Genomic DNA, 11,678 nt, shown 5'->3' on the forward strand with positions numbered 1-11,678 from the left:
AATCACATGTGATTAATAATTAGGAAAACAACGATTTTTACCACTGTTCAAACTGTTTATCAAATTGTTTTACTTTGAAATGTTTTACAAACTGTTTTACTATCCAAACTTACTTATAGACTGTGATTTAAACAAATGCTTCTTATACTTGAACTGTTTTATTAACTTATACCTTCAAATTGTTTTATAGATCGACATCAAGTCGATCTCCTCTTGAAATCATATTTATGCTTCAAATGTTTTATGAAAACTTAGTTATGCTTTATATATTCAATTGCATGCCCATATATGTATAGATGTATAAATAATGTTTAAAGGACTTAGGAAGGCCATCCGCCCTATTTCCTTTTCGCGCCTTGAGATGTGGTCTGGTGGGATTTCGGGTGACCATCCGAAGGTCGTTTCAATATTACTTATATATCATATATACATATATAGACATAAAAGTACTTCCATATTCATTCTTATCAGTACATCATTAGTTAGTTACCATCGGGGTAACACAGGATCAGTACATATACGAGAAACAATACATATACAGATATACTAGAAACAATACATATACAGATATACTAGAAACAATACAATTACAGATATACGAGAAACAATACATATACAAATAGACTAGAAACAATACATATACAGATATACTAGAAACAATACATATACAGATATACGAGAAACAATACATATACAGATATACGAGAAACAATACATATACAGATATACGAGAAACAATACATATACAGATATACGAGAAACAATACATATACATAAATACGTAATAATTGTGATCCACTGTATCGGGCATGCCTTAAATGTCATGGCCCGAGTTGTAGCCAGAATTCTCTTGGAGGGAGAGCGTGAGTTTGCGTATAGATCTATACTGGATTGACTATCCTACACCTTGTTGCTAGCTACAGCCGGACCTGCATGTCTGCGGGTGCCAAACGTCATTTCTTTTATTACGACCATTCATTATGTCGTTGTTACCAGTCGATAGCATGGTGCAATTTATCACATTATGCCTTAATATAAATCCGGTTTAAGGTAGTAGTATTTGGTACAGCAGTAGTCTTATTATACAAAGCTACAGTACTACAATGATTTACCCATTACATATTTTAGTGATAATCTCACTTAAGCATTAGTGTACAAACTATATTTTTAACAAATGATAGTTATACTTGGGTAATTACACACTTTTACAACAGACAAGTTTACAAAACAGTTTAGCCTTGGTAGAAGGTTACTTTTATAGAAAATATAGGATTTTCTGAGAGATTCAAACTTTTACAAACACTTTCAAACATTTGCTTACATTTTTACAAACTTATACATTGAGACAGGTTCAAACGTTTTTACAAGAAACATTGACACTAAAATACTTATGAACTCACCAGCTTAATGCTGATAAACTCTTTCAAAATAACTTGTATTTTCAGGTCATCAGTAGACAGGTACCGAGGCCAGCTTTTGAGAAGATGGAGTGCATTCAAGAGTCATCTCATATTATTTTGTGTTTCATTATTTTTGGTGTCTATAACTGTACAGAACACACTTGTATTAAAATTATATATTTAATGCAATGGATGATGTTGTTTGCTTATTTACATTTACTGTGTTGTGATACTATACATGACGTCCTCTGCCCCAGAACGTTTCCGCCGTTCTTGGTTTTGGGGTGTGACAGAACGACTTCTTGAAAATTTAATTTTTACTTTGAGAATAGGAAAAAATATAGTTACACGTGAAAAATCATAATGAAGGATTCCTCTAAAAAAAATATAGGGTCCAATTAGTAGGACCCGTTTTCGACATACATTTATGATTGACTTTGTTTGTCATAATTCGTAACAATTTTGTATTTATGACAGACATTTGCGACTTCACATTACGACATATTTTTTGTACAATATGATTTTTGACATATATATATATATATATATATATATATATATATATATATATATATATATATATATATATATATATATATATATATATATATATATATATATATATATATATATATATATATACACACACCAAATCTTAATCAAACTAAAGTACATATTTAATGTCTAATAACACAAAACAAAACATCATACATATATAAAAAGGCTTACACGAACTATAGTGTCAAATTCAAAAATACGGTCCAAATTCATTAAAAAGTAATTGACAAATTCATATCACTAGTAAATAAAATTTATGACATAAATAGCCCGTTTTTCACGCACCCTATCAAGCTCGACATCTGTATATTCATTCTTCCACCAAAACTGAGACAAAACTAATATATTAGTAAAAAAACCATTAAATAATTATATATGTAAATACACAATTATATATCGAAAAAGGTTGGTCAAAGGTTAGTATAGACATTTAAGGAAAAATGTAGCAATGATTGGTTGTTTATGTTATAACGTAAAATGGAAATGTACCAATGGTTTGCTTTTAATGATTTATTGCCGTGCTTGGAGTCTTATCCTACAAATACCATGACATAAAATTAGATTATGGATTTTGAGTTTGAATTAAAAATACATAATACCTTAATGATGGGATCCCCAACCTCGCCATTACCAAGAAGGCGTTGTGAACGTCAAATGGCTCATGCTCTTGCCCTTCCTGATCCCTGATCCAGGAGTTTGACTTTGACTTGTCTACATACAAACAAATCAACTTCATGTTTTGATGTAATTAAGAAACAATACATACAAAAATACTAATACTAAACAATTAATATATGACTTTCGCTGAGGTACCTACCTGTTTTGCACCAGAAGGAGGTTCTGTAGAAGCAGCATCTGTGAATGACAGCTCTCCATTGCTCATTTTATACTTCTCATATTCAAGAAATGCATGTAGAAAAATTTGTTTCAGAAATTGGATAATGAAAGATATTAATAAAGTAATGGCTTGATTTTTTAATCCTAAACATTTAAATCAGTAAGTAAAGTACCTTTTCATAAAAACAGCGGAATGTCCATGAGACAGTTGTACAAGTCCTGTTCACAGTCAATCAATCATAAGTAATAAACTTATTCAACTAATCAAAGACTAAAACAAGCAATTTAAAGTTTAATGGTTTTTTTGTTAAACATCACAATTACTCAGAAATTTCAACAAATAATATATTCAAAATTCATTTCCTTTTGAATTTTAGATGCTATATGTTGCTGCCATTTTGTTAAGCATCACAATTGTAACATCGTGATTTTTTTCACCTATTTTTTTTTTCCAAACATTTATTTAACAGAATACGTTAGCGGAAGTCTTATTTAAAGTTTAAAGGAAACATCACCAATGTTACGTTTATTTTTCAAAAACATCATTCATCAAAATATAGTTGATAAACCAAATCAAAAACAAGTTCTCAAAAACAAGTGCTAAGAAAACTCCACGACATGTCCAAACAATATCAATACTAAGACATAAATTGGAATGTAACTACCCAAATTCTCCATCCTCACCAAGTCGTCAAACTATGCAACCTGTACCCATGCAAGGCTTTACAAGCAAAGAAACAAGTATCAACAAATGTTAAGTGAGTTAACCATAAATACAATGTTATAAAAAACACACATAACATATCATCACATACATCACATGCATCACATACATCATATGCATCATATATATCATTTACATCGCATGTTTCTCACTAGAGTATCATTAGGGTCTACTATAATTATTTATCTTTTAGTATTAGATAACTAATTGTTATTCCTAGCCCTAGGTCCATCACTAACAAGCAATGAAGATTCCTTACACATGGGTCCATCACTAACCCGTAATGTAGACACCTCGCACGTAGGTCCATCACTAACATGAAGACAAAACCTGTTCACTATTAAGTGACCGGCCCAACCATACCCTACTGGGTCCATCACTAACCCTAGGTCCATCACTAACCCAAGTGGTAAAAACCTCATTCACTACTAACGTGATCGGCTCGACCCAGTGCACTAAGTGAGGCGCGACTCTCACTCATAATATTAACCCGGTTCGCTGTGTTCGCTATTCCGACATTGCACATACAAGTATGCACGTTGTCGTTCGAGAGTGGTACTCGTCATTGTTCCCATCACTACAACTTCCCACTCAAACGTGATATTTATCGTGACCGGCTCGACCCAGTGCACTAAGCGAGTCGCGACTCTCACTCGTAACATTACTCCCGATTCGCTGCGTTCGTTACTTCGACGTTGCACATACAAGTATGCACGTTGTCGTTCGAGAGTGGTACTTGTCATTGTTCCCATCACTAAAAATTCTCACTCAAACATGATATTTGATCCAGTGCCATCACTACGCCAATATCACTCCAGTCCTTAAACACCATAGTGTCCATGAACCATGCCCCGAGTGGTGGTCTAGAAAAACCACTCGGCGTCACTAGTGGCTTAAGCTCTTTCCTTTTAGGTATCTTCCAACCTCTAAGGCCCTCACAAGTATTTGAATAGGGTACACACTGTGACATCCCGAAAAATCACGGCCAGAAAAGACCGATTTTGTTTATGCTTGGTTTAAAAATTAGAGTAACATTTTAAATAAAAGTGTTGCGGAATTTGTCCCAAAACAAAATATGATAGAGATTTATCAAAAGCATTTCCGTAGAAATGTATTTCATTAAAAAGACTCGGGATGTCATGTTCGATATAGATCATAAGCATAAACAATACAACATAGGCCTTACTACATTATTCCGTATTTACAGGCCTAAAATCCATTAATCTCTCATCCCAAGATATCACATCTATGCTCATGCGCCACTACCTGTAATACAAGAAACTGAGTGGGTTAGGCTTGGGAGCCTGGTGAGCACATAGGGTTTTCAACCCACAATAAATAAGTTTATTAATTTCCTCAACCAACAATAACCCGATTACCCGTTCCCGTTATCCTCACATTACGTCCCTAAGCATCTATCACAAGGGACCTATCCTAAGGATTATCATCAGGACGGACACTACTGCTAAGGGGATTCCTCAGCAATAAATGTCCTTAAGGCAACCATGTGGGGGATGGAGTACATCTGGTGAGCACACAGTTCAAATAAACACCTACAGGTTGCAAGCCTGCTAGTGTTCCACTAGACTGTCTAGAATAGTCCATGGTTGTCATCTATACTCCGCTAGATGACTGGATCATCAATAACATCTATAACGAGGCCTCTCATTATTTTATTTTGTCACACAACAACTAATACATCTACCTATGTTTTACCCCAACATTTTCGTAGATATAAAATACATATACAGTTTAAATCATTGAAAACATGTATAAAAATGTTCATCTAGCATAGATAGCAAGTATTCAGGTAATATGCACACATAGCACGTAATTTATATAAAATACTTCATATCTATGTGTAAGCTGAAAATAACTATGCACTCACCTGAAAGGTGACTCAGCACTCGGACAGCGCTTCGATACTCTCAAAACGATATTCCTTCGATAAAACCTAGTATTGATACCACTAGGGTTTAGTCTAACGATAACCGCGACAAATTAATAGTCTGACTATTATTATTATTATATAAGCGTTAATAACACTCAATATAACTCATAATAATAGCCCAAATAATTATTTTAAGGACCTAATAACATTCCTATAATTATTTGAAAGCTATATTAAAAATTGCGTAAGCGTAGCACACTTACAGCGAATTTTATCGAAAACCGGAACTTATTTGGAGCAGCATTTCGAAACCGAAAGACTCCTTTTTCTCGGGACTCCGGGAGCCTCAGGGCTTCCTTAGGGTGCTAGGGGCCTTATCTAGGGTTTAGGGGGGGGGGGGGTTAGAGGGGTAGTGAGAGACAGTAGAGAGAGAAGGAGTTGAAGAAATGAGTGAAAAATCCGAGACCCTTCGTAGCCTATTTATAGGGCTGAACTTCGGACCTACGTTGCGCGTACCACTCAACTACGCTGGGCGTAGTTCGGATAAGGTTGCCAGGCAGCTGGCTCGCACTCGGACAAGACCCGGATAAGACCGAAGGTACGCAGGGCGTACCGGACCTCGTACGCGGGGCGTAATGCGAAGGCTTCGTGGCATGATCTGAAGCGAGGTCTGATCAGCGATGGAGGGTCCAGATGTTGCCACGTCATCTCAGTTTCGCAATTTTCCTTCTTGATTTCTTAAAATCATAACTTTCGCATACGAGCTCCGTTTTCAATGTTCTTTATATCCACGCGAAGGTGGGAACGTACTCTACAACTTTCGTTTAGACTCCGTCGGCTAATTTTGGCTCAATTTTAAATTTTATATTATTAACGGGCCGAGACAGGATTGGTCCGTTAAATCCTCATAACTTCTTCATCCGACATCCGTTTTCACCCATCTTTTTCTCGTTACGCTACTTTTAACGAGATCTTAGATTCTCGTTTAGGTCGTGTCGGCTAAAAATCGCTCGATCTAATATTCGAATTTCGGGCTGTACACTGCTAACTCGAAACTTCAAAAAATCATAACTTCTTCATACGAAGTCAGATTTGGGCATTCTTTTTATCGATGTTCTTAGTTTAACATATTCAACGACTTTCATTTAGATCGCTAAGGCTAAATCTCGCTCTATCGTAAATTCACTATTTACGCTTCCCGGTATCGTGCCGGTTCTGTCGTGAAACTTCGACGGGTCATAACTTCTTCGTTATAACTCGGATTTCGGCGTTCCTTATATCCTCAGAATCCTTGTGTCGACCACTACAACTTTATATAAAGATATCGGGCTTATCTCACACTTTAATTTTGACGCTTATTTTTATTCTTTATTAAATATATATTTATAATTAAATAATAAACACATAAACACACATAATTCACATAGTACTCAAATATTTCATCTTTATTACTTCAAAAAGAGTTACAATAGTTGACCTAGACTATTACATTGACAAAAATGCTTAGCCCTGAAACCCGGGCGTTACACACACCTAAGCCTAGGTTGCTACCCTTTACATCCTGATGACGTCCCTAAGCTAGCACGGAAGAGTCGCGCTCGACCAAGGAACCTGGCGCACTGGCCAAGCAAAACTCAACAGGCTTAGTGCCCGCCAGCGCCCCTAAGAGCAGGGCGCCCCGGCGAAAGGCTCGCGCCCACCAGGGACGCTCCCGGTACCAAGACAAAAGATACGGTCAGGAGACAAGGTACATGATCAGAGCATTACCGTCGGAGCCAATGATAGCGCTCTAACATGTAGAGGCGCATGACCCTCCAATCAACGCCTCTGACCTTGTCTCCTTAAAACGATCCTGTCTCGTACGGACATGACACGGTCGCTAGGTATAAAAGGAGACGCTCAGGAGCTCAAGAGGTAAGTGATCTTCTTCTAGCCACATTTACATAAACCCTAAACCTTATCTAACTTGACCGTCGGAGTGTCTTTCCACGAGCCTCCTCCCGGGAAACGACTGACGGCCTTTCTATCTTGTGATCTTGCAAAAGCCACTCGGAATCCATTAGAAGAGCTTGGGAAGAAGCGATAGTGAGGTAACATCATTTGGCGTCATCCGTGGTGGTGACAAAGAACGAAACCAAAAGCACCGTTTAGTGAAATCTATGGCGTCCGACGGAAACGACAAAGCCGGAGGAGCCAAGACCAGTCCCATACGGTCCATGGCACCGTTGGACAAAACGCCTCCACCTATGACGGCCAATAGAGAAGCCACAGGCGAAGGCAGCTCTATAGTAACCGTAGTACCACCGGGGAGTCGGCAGCCACTTCTGTTGCCGCACACATCGTCAGAAACAAGCAGTGGTACTGCCACACAACCTTCATCCCAGTAGCCAAGGCCAACTTAGGTGACAGTGCCATTAGTCACACCCCTTCAGACGCCACTAACATTCCAGCCAATAGCGACGTAATCTCCAGTACCCCAAATGCCACCATTCTTCACACTGATAATGCAAAATCAATTACCAATCCCCTCAATGACATTGCTGGTAAACCAAATACCAAATGCCTAACCATCACCCCAGATATAATCGTCGAACCTGATGTTGATGGGTACATATCCGATGCTCTCGTTACCACCACTCATGCAAACCATGATAACCCCATCACCGGTTTTCTACCCTGCAACAGGTACATGGGGCGAAGCTATCATTACCACCAACACCAGCAGGCAGTAAGCTCCAGCAAGCCATCCTCCAACCCACTCTCAACCTGTTCCTCCCGGATACTCGCTTCAACTACCATTCCAGCAGCAAACCTTCTATGGCCCAAACCCAGGCTACCATGCATTCTACGGCCATCCGGAGATGTAGCCGTACAACACATCCCACCAATATAATATGCAGGGACCGCTAGCCATCCCAAACCAAGACTGCGTATCATGAAGCGTCACATCTCCATTCGCCAAGGAGTTGCTGGACTATGAAATCCCAAACACAGCCAAGCTCCCCAACCTAAAAACTTACAACGGCACCACCGACCCAGATAGCCACATTGACACATATGAATGGACAATGATGTCGCTCAAATTAGACGAGCGATTTAGGTGCACATACTTCCCAACAACCCTTGATGGCAATGTGGGCGCATGGTTCACGACACTTCTCCTGGGCATCATTTACAACTTTGGCCAACTCAAATACTTGTTCCTCACAAACTTCATGCAAATGTGAAAGTACAAAGGCAATTCCCACTCTATCATTGGATGTAAGCAGAAAGAGGGTGAAAGCGTAAGGGAGTACTTCACAAGGTTCACCAATGCCACCCTGGATGTGCCAGGACATGATGAGGGCCTCATAGCTGGGGCCTTCACGTGGGGACTCCTACCAGGCTCTTGTCGTAAAAGCTCATGGGGAAAAAAACCGCAGACGAGAGCTGAACTAAAGGAAAAGGTGGAACGATACTTGAGACAGGAGGAAGGTGAAGCAACGAAGCAAGCATATCTAAACGCCATGACGACCAAGCGTCATAGCCCAACTCGCACGGAGGTACCAGGCAGAAGCAGACATTTTGGGCGGGGAAAGAGACCACAGGGTCGCTTTAGGCCATATAATAGGGATGACAGACGAGGCCGCCGACCAGACGTATATGTGGTCGCAGACAAGCCGCAGCCGACGAAAGCACCAAAGGGACGGTATTGTGAATATCACAAGAGCAAAATGCATGGCACTAACAATTGCTCAGTTCTCAAGAAGGAAATGGAGGAGAAACAACTCAAGGGAGATCTTGTAGAGGTGGCATGGAGCTTATGTGCTAAGTTCAAGGCCGAAAATGCCAAAGGCACACCACGAGAAGGTGCCCAGCCCAGAGAGATATTCATGATATGAAGCAAGAGGGGTAAGCAAGAAGGACCAGTCGATCAAAGAAGCCTCGCAACCGAAACACAAGCACTTACATTCTCAGTGCAAGACCCCAGACTGGAAGGATGGAAAGGTGATAATCCACTCATATTTCAGGCCTATATTAAAAATGTGGTCATACATAGGGTTTACATCGACACAGGAAGCTCAACAAACATAATCTATGAGCATTGTTTCTGTCTCCTTTCAGATCCGTGGAAGGACAACCTGAGACCCAAAACAGGAAGGCTGGTAGGATTTACAGGACACAACTTATGGCCGCTCGACACAATTCACCTACCTCTTATGCTAAGCAGCCACAATAAACAACGAAAGAAAACGATCCTGGTCGATTTCGTTGTAATCTGGCACTCAGCAGAGCACAACATCATCTTGGGAAGGATGACTCTGCTCGAACTAGGAGCCGTCACATCAACAATGCACTGAATTGTGAAATTCAACACTACTGAGGGCCCGGCTACGATTCTTGCCACGCCACCGAGGGAACTGCAATACTTTACAGTTATGCAACCAACGAAGATAACAAGGGAAACCAAGAAAGCGCGGGTTGAATCAACAAATAAGAAGGAGGTGATTAACGTAGAATACACCGATCAGTCGATCAGCATTGGTCGTAGCCTCCCAGAGCACACCAGGCAGGCGCTCATCGACATGCTCAAACGATATAAACATGTGTTTGCATGGACTCCCATAGACATGGTCGGCGTGGATAGGAAAGTCATAGAGCAAAAGCTCATGATCAAGCCATGCACAAATGAGATTAAGCAGAAGAAGAGGGTCCATGGGGGAGACCGTAACAGGGCAATCAATGCAGAATTAGCCAAGCTAACACAGGCGGGAATCTTGAGAGAAGCGGTTTTCCCAACCTGGTCGCTAATCCCGTCATGGTACGAAAGCATGACGGGTCATGGCGCATATGCATCAACTTCTCTGATCTAAACAAGGGGTGCCCCAAGGATTGCTATCCCCTACCAAAAATCGACTAGAATGTGGAGTCGCTACAGGGTTTCAAGCTAAAGTACTTTCTAGATGCATATAAAGGTTATCGTCAGATTCTGATGAGCAAGGAAGACGAGGAAAATACAGCTTTCTATACCGACCACGACACCTTTTGTTACACCAAAATGCCGTTTGGATTAAAGAATGCAGGGGCAACGTATCAACGATTGCTCGACTCGATATTCTCCAACCAAATTGGAAGAAACATCGAGGTATATGTCGACGACATGGTTATTAAGAGCCCAGATGAAGCAAAAATGTTACGAGATGTTGAAGAAACTTTCAGAACATTGGAAAAGGTGAAGATGAAGTTGAACCCAGGCAAATATACCTTCAGGGTGGAAGAAGGGCAATTCTTGGGATATTATGTTACCAGACAAAGCATCCAGCCCAACCTAGTCAAGGTGGACGAGTTTATAGAGACTGCACCTCCAAACACCTTGAGGGACGCGCAGGGCCCGAACGGAAAACTCACAGCGCTCAGTAGGCTTATCTCGAAGTCGGCTGACAAGGCCATGCCACTCTTTCACACACTAAAGGGTTGTATTGAGAAAAGTAGCTTCCAATGGACGGCGACAGCAGAGTCAGCACTCCAGAAGATCAAAGAAGCCCTGCAAAAGTTACCTACATTGGTCAGCCCTATTCTGGGCGATACGTTGCAGTTATATCTCTCGACATCAAATGAGGCCATATCCTCCGTTTTGGTTGTAGAAAGGGAGGGAGAACAGAAGCCGGTGTACTTCATCAGTCGAGCGCTACAAGGTCCCGAAATCAACTACCCCACTTTAGAGAAGCTAGTGCTAGCGCTCATTTATGCTGCACAGTGGTTGAGACGTTATTTTCAAGCACACCAGATCGAAGTCCTGACGAACTACCTGATGCAACAGATACTGCTCGAGCCAGAAACGTCAGGTCGACTCGCAAAGTGGGCAATTGAATTAGGTGAGCACGGCATCAGTTATCGCCCAAGAACGAGCATCAAGGGTCAAGCGTTGGTAGATTTCCTGCTCGAAATCCCCAGTAGGGGAGACATAACCAAAGAAGGAATCCTGGCAGTGAAAGAAATCCCGGAAAACAATCGGAGATGGACGTTGTGCACCAATGGAGCATCCAACAGAGAGGGCTCAAGAGCAGGCCTAATCTTGACCAGCCCGAAGGGAGAAGAGGTCACCTACTCTCTTTGTTTCGATTTCCACACCTCGAACAATGAGGCGGAATATGAAGCACTGCTCGCTGGGTTGCGGCAGGCCAAACGAATGGAGGTAGAGGTTGTAGCGGCGTTGGCGGATTCAAGGCTGGCCGCCAATTAGATTAACGGGAGTTTTGAAACAAGGGACAAAAGGATGTAAAAGTAT

At 40.7% G+C, this 11,678-nt stretch overlaps 1 long non-coding RNA gene across 1 annotated transcript; it reads right to left on the minus strand.

Moving 5' to 3' along the window:
* Positions 1-2,093: 2,093 nt before the first annotated feature.
* On the minus strand, positions 2,094-3,015 carry LOC111881780 (uncharacterized). The gene is made up of 5 exons (XR_006186205.2): positions 2,969-3,015; positions 2,776-2,847; positions 2,558-2,669; positions 2,448-2,493; positions 2,094-2,285 (listed from the first exon to the last, which is right to left on the minus strand). It is a non-coding gene; the product is annotated as an uncharacterized LOC111881780 (long non-coding RNA).
* Positions 3,016-11,678: the final 8,663 nt, after the last annotated feature.

Source organism: Lactuca sativa, chromosome 8 (genome assembly GCF_002870075.4).
Source record: "Lactuca sativa cultivar Salinas chromosome 8, Lsat_Salinas_v11, whole genome shotgun sequence".
NCBI lineage: Eukaryota > Viridiplantae > Streptophyta > Magnoliopsida > Asterales > Asteraceae > Lactuca > Lactuca sativa.